This window comes from Eptatretus burgeri, chromosome 3 (genome assembly GCF_056783735.1).
Source record: "Eptatretus burgeri isolate ZD-2024b chromosome 3, Ebu_testis_v1, whole genome shotgun sequence".
In the NCBI taxonomy this organism is placed as follows: domain Eukaryota; kingdom Metazoa; phylum Chordata; class Myxini; order Myxiniformes; family Myxinidae; genus Eptatretus; species Eptatretus burgeri.
The window spans coordinates 142,810,562-142,821,428 of NC_140963.1; positions in this window are offsets into that span (position 1 = coordinate 142,810,562).

The window sequence follows — 10,867 nt, forward strand, 5'->3', positions numbered from 1 at the left end:
TGAGTCAGTGGTTACATAGAGCTTTATATATTTCCAATGGGGCCTGCTTGCTTATTGCAAGCAACGACTCAGGTACGTCCTACGTGCAGACATCATAGATATAAGCGTTATATGTTTGGAGTGGTTTGTGAAAGAGCTTTATATTCAAGAACCTGATGTTACAATGATATGCAAGCAAAATACAAACTAAAAATGTTTCATATTCATAATTAACTTGATCAAACGATCACCAAAAAAATAAAATGGCAAGTGGTGTAACCCTAAATGCAATATAATTAAATATGCAATATTTATAAGGGTGTTATCATTACTATGATTACCAAGTAATCAACAAATTGCTGGTTATTAAAATTACTTGGTCTTCTCTTCCATTGTTATAAGGGGTGAGGTCCAATGGCACCAAGCTTCTGCCCTGCCTTGATTACGATGCTACTCCATTTCTCGCTGTCCTCAGCCAATTTGTTCCACTCTCTAACCACCCCTACCTTACCGATATCCCTCCTCACACAATACTTCCATCTCAACCTTGTTTACCTCTTTTCCTCATACCTTCCTCCCTCAACCTCGCTGCTCTCTTTGCCATTCTCTCTTCCCTCATTCGCACCAAGTGTCCAGGCCATCTCAGACGGCATTTCATCAATCTCCCCGTGAAGCTCATCTGCACACCAATCTCCTCCCTCTGTTCATCCATTCTCCTATCCACCCTCTTCACTCCCATAATCCTCCTGACCCAGTTGGTCTCGCAAACTTGCAGCCTCTGTCTCTGTCAATGCCACTGTTTCCAGACCGCAAAAGTAGGCCGGCATTTCACACGACATCAGAAGCTTCCCTTTTAATTTCTTTGATAGATTTCTGTCTGCCATTAATCCTTCCACCCTTCTCCACGCATTTGCACCCACCTGAATCCTCTTCTGCACCTCTGCCTCTGACTTGCCACCCAAGGTCACTGTTCTCTCCCCCCCCCCCCCCGCCCCAGATACTCAAACCTATTTCCCTGTCTGATCTTCCCCTCTAACCTGATATCGATATATTTACTCTGATACCTGACCCACATCCACTCAGTGTTCTCCATACTCATCTTCAGCACATGTTTCTCAAATGCCTTCTTCCACTCCCCCAGTACCTCCTGCATCTCCCACCTACTCTCCACCACAACAGCCAGATCTTCTGCATACAACATCCTCCCCATACTACCCCTCATGTTTACCTTACTGATTTACCAGTTCCATCACCATGATAAACATGAGTGGGCTGAGAGCTTCCCTGCCTCAAACCAATGTTCATGCTGAACTCCTCAAACATCCCAGGACCAACAAAAACTTTTCCCTTCATTCCCTTGCACATCTTTCACCGATGTAACTTCTGCTTCCGGCACTCCCATTCATTTCGGTCTCGCCATCATTTCTCTCGATACAGTGTCGTCGGCCTTCTCCAGGTCCACAAATTCCAATGTCCTCTCACCTTGTATCTCCAACCTCTTCCCCACCAGCTGTCTCAGCGTGAACATCTCATCCTTCATCCCCCTACCCTCTCTAAATCCCTGCTACTCTTCTCCGATTTCCATCTCCATCCTCTTCCTTATCCTCCCGTCCAGAATCCTTTTCAGCCGCTTTCTGACATGACTTGGGAGCGTAATGCCCCTGTACTTCCCCAGATCTTGAATATCGCCCTTCCCCTTACATAGCAGCACAATTAACCCCATCCAATCCTCCGGAACTGAATTCCCAAACATACATGATGCAGTTATCTCTGGACACACCTCGTCAATCCTGGGTGCTCTTCCCTTCATCCTCTTCAAAGCTGTCTGCACCTCCTCCGTGATCTCCACCAGCTCCAATTTCCCCTCTACATAACATGGTAGCTCCAGCTCACTGCCGCCCCCTCCCCGGTTCAAAAGCTCCCCGAAATATCCTTCCCACACATTCAATACTACCCCCCCCTCTGTCACGAGCCTCCCGCCCATATCCTTGATCACCGCCCCTCCCTCCCCCCCCCCCTCATGGTCTTACTATCCTCATCCCTGTCACGAGCCAGTTTATATATCATCTTCTTCCCACCATCCTCTTTCAACTTGTTGTATACCACCTCTTCCATATCATTCCTTGCCTTATCCTCAGCTGCTTTCTTCCTTTGCCCATACAGATGCAAGAACCCTACATCCGGTTGCCTCCCTCCATCCTTGATCTTCTCTATCCTCTTCCAAGCCTCCTTTTCACCAACTGCCTTCGCTCCTTCTATCATCCCCCATACCTGGTTTCTATCCCTTGACGATGTACTCTTTCATGACGTCCTTCCACACAAAACTTCTGCAATTCCCCTAAACACCCATCCGTACTTTTTCCACCACTCCAAACCTTCCGCTTCTTTGCAAAGTTGCTCATACCTGGCCTTCAACCTCTCCTTGTACTCTGAGGACATTTCCCTTACATTTCCCCCACCTAATGATCTTCTGACCTCTGCTGTTAACCTCCCTCCTTTGTTTTTTTCATCCGTACCACAAGCACCACACTCTTGTGCTGGGTGGTAACATGCTCTCCCACCACTGCCTTGCAATCCTTAACCATCCACAACTGTTGCTTCCTTACCACCACCAAATCCAGTTATGTTCTATGTTGTCTACTCCTATAGGCAAGTTTGTGGCTTTCTCGCTTTTGAAAGAATGAACCAGCTCTGGCCATCTCATTCCTTGCCACCAGCTCTACCAGCTCTCGACCTTCTATATTCCTCGTTTCTCAACCGCATTTACCAACACATTCCTCTTCAACAAGCTTCGCTACTCCCACAATGCACAATAAAGTCCCCCCGCAATGCACAGCATCACCTCCAGCTCAACCATTCCCATCATCCTCTCCAGTGCATCCTTGAATTCTCGCTTCTCTGCCCCAGTTCTTCCCATTTGAGGCCCATATACCGACCTCGCATACCATTTGCCTCTATCACAAACAATGCCATAACTATCTGTCCCTTCTATGTTTCCACTCTGACCACCTGCTTGCTGATCTCTTCCAATACTATTATTCCCACGCCATTACTCCTTCCGTCCCCACCCGCATGCAACATCTTGTATCCTCCTCGCCCTGCCTCCTCTCCATTTGGTCTCCTGCTGTTGGAACAACAGTTTCAACATCTTTCTCCCTGCTTCATCTCCACCACCTTGACTCCCCTTCCACCCCCCCCCCCAATTGATCCCACATTCAAACTACCTAGCTGGACCTCACTTTTGAACTGCTGCCCACCTGGCACAGCTAGTACCATATTGATTAATTTGGGATGTGAATTAGCAATATTTAAAACTTATCGATACTTCAGCACATCATAGATCAGAGACATTGACATATCGGAATCATTTGCAATTGCTTCCTTTCTAATGTATAAAGTATAGTCTCCTTTGACTGTTTTGAAAGCCATCGTGGTTGCATGCATGCTACATGCAGCTAAATAACTCGAGTATATCAAGAAATGGTGATAAGAATGGGATCTTTATTTAAAACTTTACAGCAATAGTGATTTTTAATGTAAATATGGCAAAAGTTATAAAATGAGAAGTGCTTGTTACCGTTGCTTAGCAACCAGCTCCATTGTCTTGGGTTACGTGACCTGCAGTGAGCAGACAGTCTACACTGGCTGACTTTTAATCTTGGATATTTTTGTTTTTGGAAAATTTCTGTTTTGTCATTTATTTATTTTTTTTCTTGGGATATCGGCTTTGAGTGGCATCAAGATGCAAAATTTCAGCTTTCTACCCCACCTAGTAGGTACTAAACATTTCTATCAATATCAGTGGGGCATCTTGCACACTGCAAGCAACTACTCTACTTGACTCCCCTTGACTGTTTCAAATTCCCTTTTTTTCCTCGATTTGGTCCCCAATGCAGAGACCAGTTTATGTCATCAATTCTTGTCAGGTGAGTGATATGTTATGTATCATTCAAAGTCGAAACCTTATGCGATTTGAACAATCGTTTCTCTGAGAGGACGACCAGTTGTTGCCATGGTAATGGCTCGGGCTAAAACGTGGGTGGGTGTGGGTTCCATTTGTCTTTGTAACGTTACAGGATCCTGTTCAGGTTTGACCATGTTGACAGGTAGGGTTCCATTTTCGTATTTGTGACGTTACAGGGACTATTTCAATGCAGCACGCGACGCGATCGATCCGTTGAGATGGGTTTTCACACGAGGAAAGGCACGTCGTTCAAATGCAGGCACCGGTCGGTGCCTGCAGGACACCCAATATGACTGAGCGCTGGTCGAATTGAAAGAATAGAGTGCAAGTAAAGGAAATACTTCATGAGACTTCCTCGTGCGAATCCCATGCGGACAATAACTAGTACCAGTTGTACTTTATGCTGAAGTCTGATGGTATTCTATCTCTGCACCGAGACTCACTAAAACTTGCTTGAGATCAACTGTGGCACAAGAAAGATGGTGAGCCTTCGTTCTCATTGAAGGTCCATCTTATAAAGGTGAGTGCAAAATGAATGCCGGACACCTTGTTGAGAGATTTATTGTACAATGTTTTAAATTAACCTGTTATTTGACTCTCTAAATTGGACAAATTAAATGCCCAAATGTGTCGATGTAATGTGGTTGTGACTTTGTATTTCAACAAACTAAAATCTACAAGCTCCCCTTCAACAAAATATGCATATTGGAACAAGTGGAGCGCTGAATCTGCCCACACTGGAACTATTTGTGACATCAGATTGATGGGTGATGCAATGCTGCATGTACAGTACAAGCTTCAGGAACTCGTATTAATGACTACAATTGATTTGAACACTGTGCGAGCTATTTTTGTTTACTTGAAATTATTTTGTGAAAAGAGATTATATTGTGAGACACCTTGTGTCGGATTTATGATTACTTAACACGACTTGAGCCCTCATGATGAGTTGTTTCTGCTCTTTATGAATAACTGTTCGATTATTTGTCACAGGCGAGGGAAGAAATCACAACTCGAAATTAAAATGCAAGCGAACAAGATACCGACAGTTGGTGGTCACATGATCGAGGTCATTGTGGGGCGCCAGCTGCATCCTTGGGGACGAGCTCATTGCTCCACATGGTAACAACGATGTAAACGCTTTACATGGTTCCCATCATGTGCTGCCTTTTTGGCTGCTGGTTGCATCATTGGTTAGGGGCGTATCTATTCTGCTGATGCAGTGCCCCTATTACCAGTAGACGGGTGCTCATTTCGTTGACCTCGGAAGGATGACAGGTCGAGTCAACCCTCTGGTGTTAATTCAGTGGAAAACGGGTCTCCAACTCGGGACCCGAGGATCCCAAGCCACCACCCTAACCGCTAAGCCAACACCAGGCTTTATGCTTTACATGGTACATGGCGCCTTATGTTGGCCTCATTTGGTAATCGGCTTTCATTCAACGTCGGGGTCATTCATGGTGTTCAGCTTGTTTTTTGTTTTTTAGATCCTCGTGGAGGATCTCTAAGTCTTACTCACGTTGTTGTTCTTGTGGACTTTTTTGTTTCACAGCCTACGGTTTTCATCGAAACTCCCTGAAACTTGGCGTGTACATGTAAAAATATCCTGTGCAGACAGAAACGATCTCTGATTTTGAAAATTCCTCCTAGAAAAAAAAATTATGACGTCCAAATATCTCCGCTAATGGAAATCGCCTAAAAATTATCTCAAACTAGGCAAGCTTTTTGAATTCTGTTTGCGGGAATCAAACAGGGCATTAGCAGAGATGAATTACCGCACACATGATGCATCATTATGACGTCATTCCAATTTTTTTTGTTTCACAACCCAGAGTTTTCATCGGATCTTCGTGACTTTCCATGTATATGCAGAAAGCCCATGCACAGGCAGTAACCATCTCCGATTTTGGAAATTCTTCCGAGAAAATAAGTTGACGTCATGAAATCGCCTGTACCATTATCTCCGAAACTAGGCAAGCTGTTTGAATTTTGTTTGCGGGAATCAAGCCGGGCATTAGCACAGATAATTTATCGCAAACCTGATACATCACAATGACGTCATATTCGTTTTCATGACGTCATCATTAAGAGGACTAGGATCTTAGCTCATTCGAGCTTGTTTTGGAAGATAACCAAACAATGCAAAAAACAGAATTGAGTAAAATAGGTCCACCACTTGCAGAACTGTATGCCAAACAACAAAAGCGATGAGTGTCTCACCATGCAAGTTCAAAAAGACAAATGAGCACTCAGAGCCATAAACTTGTAAAATCATTAGAATAAAAACAAAAATCTTATCTTTGCCAAAGGAATCGAAGCAGTAATCCGATTTCCAAGATGCTAAAACGCCCAACGAGAATTCGATGCAAACAGGCAAAGCTCACAAGAGGAAATGAAAGGCAGAAACTCAGCACGTAGCAAAGGAATGACGTCACGGACGATTCAGTGTCATCCCTCAGAGTTTAGCAATCTACACCAGGACCTAATGTCATGATTATGAGGTAATTAGTGAACAAAACTATGGTGGAAATAACGGGGTCTCCAGCCCAGAGGACTGGAAAGGAGGAACGAAACTTTTCCCTCGAACCATAAATTAAAGACATAATTAAACTTGCAAAAAAAGGGGTCTTTTGTATCTCCTTGATAATTTAATGTAACTTGGCCCCCTGTGGTTATTTCACATGCCATATGGTAAAATACTGCACCGTGTAACCCACACACGAGGAAAGCCTGTGGGTGGAATTTTTGGAACTCTTTTATTTATTATTATTATTATTTTTTTTTATGCCTCCATTGACGAAGTTGCTGGAGTTGGAGGCACCATGTTTTCGGGTTGTCTGTCCATCCGTCCGTCCATGCTAATTTTCTGTTTTCTCTGTAACTGCTTATCCGATTGACATGAATTTTTCACCAGAGGTGTGACTACTCATGCAGAATGCTTTAATAATTATGACATCGTAGGTCATGTGCTGTGGCAGCCATGTTGAGGAAAAAAGGATAAACTTTGGACCTCTGTATCTCCGAAACCACTCCATGGAAAAAATTGAAACTTGGCAATTGTCAAGTACTCTCCATGGGAAATACGTGAATTTTTTTGTGATGGTCATAGGTGGCTTTATGACGTCATAATTGCACAAGTCGAATGTTTTTTTCTGAACGGTATAAAAATGTTTGAGTCATCTCGGCTTTAATTGTAGGGGAGGGGGGGGAAATCAGTGACATCATTGGTCACATGGTTTGGCAGCCATATTGTTTTAACCACAAAACCCTTCAAAAATCTTCTTCTCCAAACCGGCTAGACAGATTGAGGGGAACCCACCCACATGTTCCCCGAGCTTTGGGGATACCAGGGTGTTCACGAATAATTAATAGGTCACATGGTCTGGTAGTCATATTGGATTGAACAAAAATATTGTTACTGCCACGGGTACCGAGACACCAGTTTGTCACTCATGGGGTTTAATCCCCGTTTGTCCTCTGACGAGCCGGACCTGGGGCCACGGCTCACGATTAACTTCGTGGTACGGTGGGTTGCTTTAGAACCACGAACGCCAATCAGTTAACCACGAGTTCCAGTGTCCACCGTCTAATTGTTCAGTTTAACTAGAGGTCACGTGGTTTCCTGAACGGGGAGTGCGCCCTCGGCAAAGCACCAATCTTATCTTGATTAGATGTTAATTAGGGCGGCTAAGCATTTTAACCACTGGTGCGTGTTGACTATTATTGGTCAATTCATGTAATTACCTCCCAGTCTGTCTAGGTTCAGACAATGCTGGATTAATGGAAGGAAAGGACAAGCACGGACAGGTTGGAACGTCAACAAAGGAATTTATTAATAAGAAAATAAATAAATAAAAAGAACTTTTTATTTTTGTGAGGTAACAATAAGTCAATTCGAAGCAATCAATATATTTGCAAGCAAATAAATAATTAATCAGGCACGAAGAAACAATGAGTGGATGCTAATCTCTATGCCTTGCTTAACAATTAAACACAGACAAGGGTACCCAGCAGATCATTCAGGAGGGGAAGAGGAATCGTCTCGCTCACCAAATAGAAGTCGTATGTCAAAAACGTCCTGAAATGTGTGAGCGTGCCTTGTCCATTGCCAGCGCCCAGCCTTGCCGTGCACCCACTCGTGAACAGGATGAACACCAATCGACGTCACCCCCAAGAATCGGGCACGCCAAGAGCAGGACTCGAGGAGAAGGAGAATTAACGGTTCGAACATCACCCACCGCTTGGAGCCACAACCAACGGACAGCTGTTAGGAGCTGTGAGGCACTGTGAAGTGCTGAGGAGCTGTGAGACGCTGAGGCTGTCACCAACTCACTGGCGCTGACTGGTAAAGCTGTCTGACACCGACTTACTGACTCATTGTTGACCGACCCGCCAAGACCGGATCTCTTGTTCTCTTTTTATAGGCGGCCCGTCAAGGCGGGCACAGACTCCAACCAAATCCACCCCGCCCCATTTGCGAATCGTTGCCGTGACAACCCGCACGTCCCATAATCACTCCTGGCCCACAACGCCATGTCTGTGGTGCTGGACGAGCTGCAAAATGCAGCCATTTGTCAATTACTGAGCGAAAACGTGAAGCGCTCATAAAACGTCAACAACAATTATCACCTCAATGTTCAGTCCGATATGGAAAAGAGCCAGTTAGCGTCCATAGAGCTGCTGAACGGGGTGTCAAACGTCCATGGAAAAAGGTGGGCGTTGGCATCTGTGAAAGAAAAGGGTGTCAACGTCGATGGGAAAAGGCAGGTGTCGAACCTCCGTTGGGCTGACGCTATCTCACGTGCGTGAATGTGTCTGTCGTAAAGAGAAAAAGGAGCTTTCCATAAGAGAGGGAATCTATTCTTTACCCTTCTCAACGCATCACATTTATAATCTCACCAGACATGGGGATGGGTCTATCCTGGACATGCATTTAGGGAAATAGCAATCTGAGGACCTGGATGTTTGCATACATTCGGCGGATCGGATTCTGCAATCCGTAACAACATTATTGCTCTTGAACCGCTTCATCAATCAATGTGAAATGTCAAAGTTATGATCTAGTAGTCATGGGGAATACATGTTTTAAATGTTTACCTGATCGGTCACATGGTCTGGCAGCCAGAATTATTTAATATTTTGAGTCTGGGTTCAGGGATTGAAATGAAACTTGGTGCAAGTATGTATAATGATGTAGTAATGTGGGCAGAGGCATAACTGGTGAAGTTGAGTGTCCTTCCAGTTTGTTTAACCGTGCGTTACTTGCATGAAAATACTGCACGTGGTTGTATTTCATCCCATGTGCAGAATATATATATATATATATATATATATATATATATATATATATATATATATATATATATATATATATATATTCTGGTGTTGGCGCAGCGGCTTGGGATCCAAAAGGTCCTGAGTTCAAGCCCCGTTGGACCACTGAATTAATACACCAGGGGGTTGACTCAGCCTGTCATCCTTCCGAGGTCGGCGAAGTGAGTACCAGTGTACTTGGCTGGTGTATACCCTGGTTAAAATAGGTGTACCATATCCCTGTGTCGTAAGAGGCGACCAAGGTTGCGTCAGGAAGGGCATCCGGCGTAAAACATGTGCCAAATCACTATGCGGATCATACGGATGATCCGCTGTGGCGACCCTTAACGGGAGCAGCCGAAAGAAGAAGAAGAAGAAGAAGAAGAAGAAGATGTGTATATATATATGTGTGTATGTATATATATATTTGAAAGACCCACCCACATCTCTCACCTGTGATAGAGGGAATAGCCAATCAGCTCTCACCTAATCAACTAAACCCAGGTGGCTAGGATTATATAAACAATTGACCCCTCCCACACTCCTCGCCGAAGAAGTTGCATAAAGCAACCCAAGAAGACCTACGCAAGGTAATCGCTATGCTGTTTCGAACCCTTCCTGGAGCTCCTCACTCCTCAATTATAAGGACGTTCACACGTGAGTATCCCAATGCTACACACCCCATCAGAAACCGGACTGGCTTCATCCAGAAGAGTGTGGGAGGGGTAAATTGTGTGTGTGTGTGTATATATGTATATATATATATATATATATATATATATATATATATATATATATATTTTTTTTTTTTACATACACACATACACACACACACACACACGTACATATGTATGTTGTATATAATCTGCTCCTGTCTGTCTGTCTATCTGGGGATTGGGGAGGGGCTTCTAAGTTCAGGGCAGGACTTTAAAATCAAATTGCCACCATTTTGTTTGCTCCATGGAGCCACCTTTTTAAGGCTCGCACTTTCTTACACTTTCACGGCTTTACCTTCACTCTAATTCGATATGTGGTTTCAGTTTTTGTAGTCGCTCTGATGGTGTAAGTTTTGGATGCAAAAACAACAGGAAAATTATCGTTTACACATGAAAATGCATTTTAAGTGAAGTTAACACCTGTAATATAAAGTCAATTCAGACTCCCTCACAGCTATATCTTAACTCGAATTCACCTTCTGATTTCATTTTTTGTACTAAAGATAGTTCAGGTTTCAGTTGCAGAAAAAGGTGAGAAAATAGTACGAACAATGGCGTTTATACACAAAAATGCATTCTCGTAGCCATTTTGAATGCATTTGGTTGGACATGTGGAGAGGGGGAGGGAATGGGAGAATAGGAGGGAGTGGTTCGTAGAAGAGTGAGGATAGGAGTAGTGAGAGGAGAGAGGGAGGGGAATTCGTGCGAAGACGGAGTGAGATTAGAGGAGCGAGGGTGTGGGGAGGAGGGAGGGAGTAGCTCAGAGTGAGGGTAGGGTTGTCTGCAAGGAAAAACCGAAGTTAGGGTTCAAACTGTCGTCTAATTATATTTTTTTTTTTTCATGTTCCCCGGAGTATATATAAAGTATATTTCAGGTGGGTGAAGACTCTCTTTC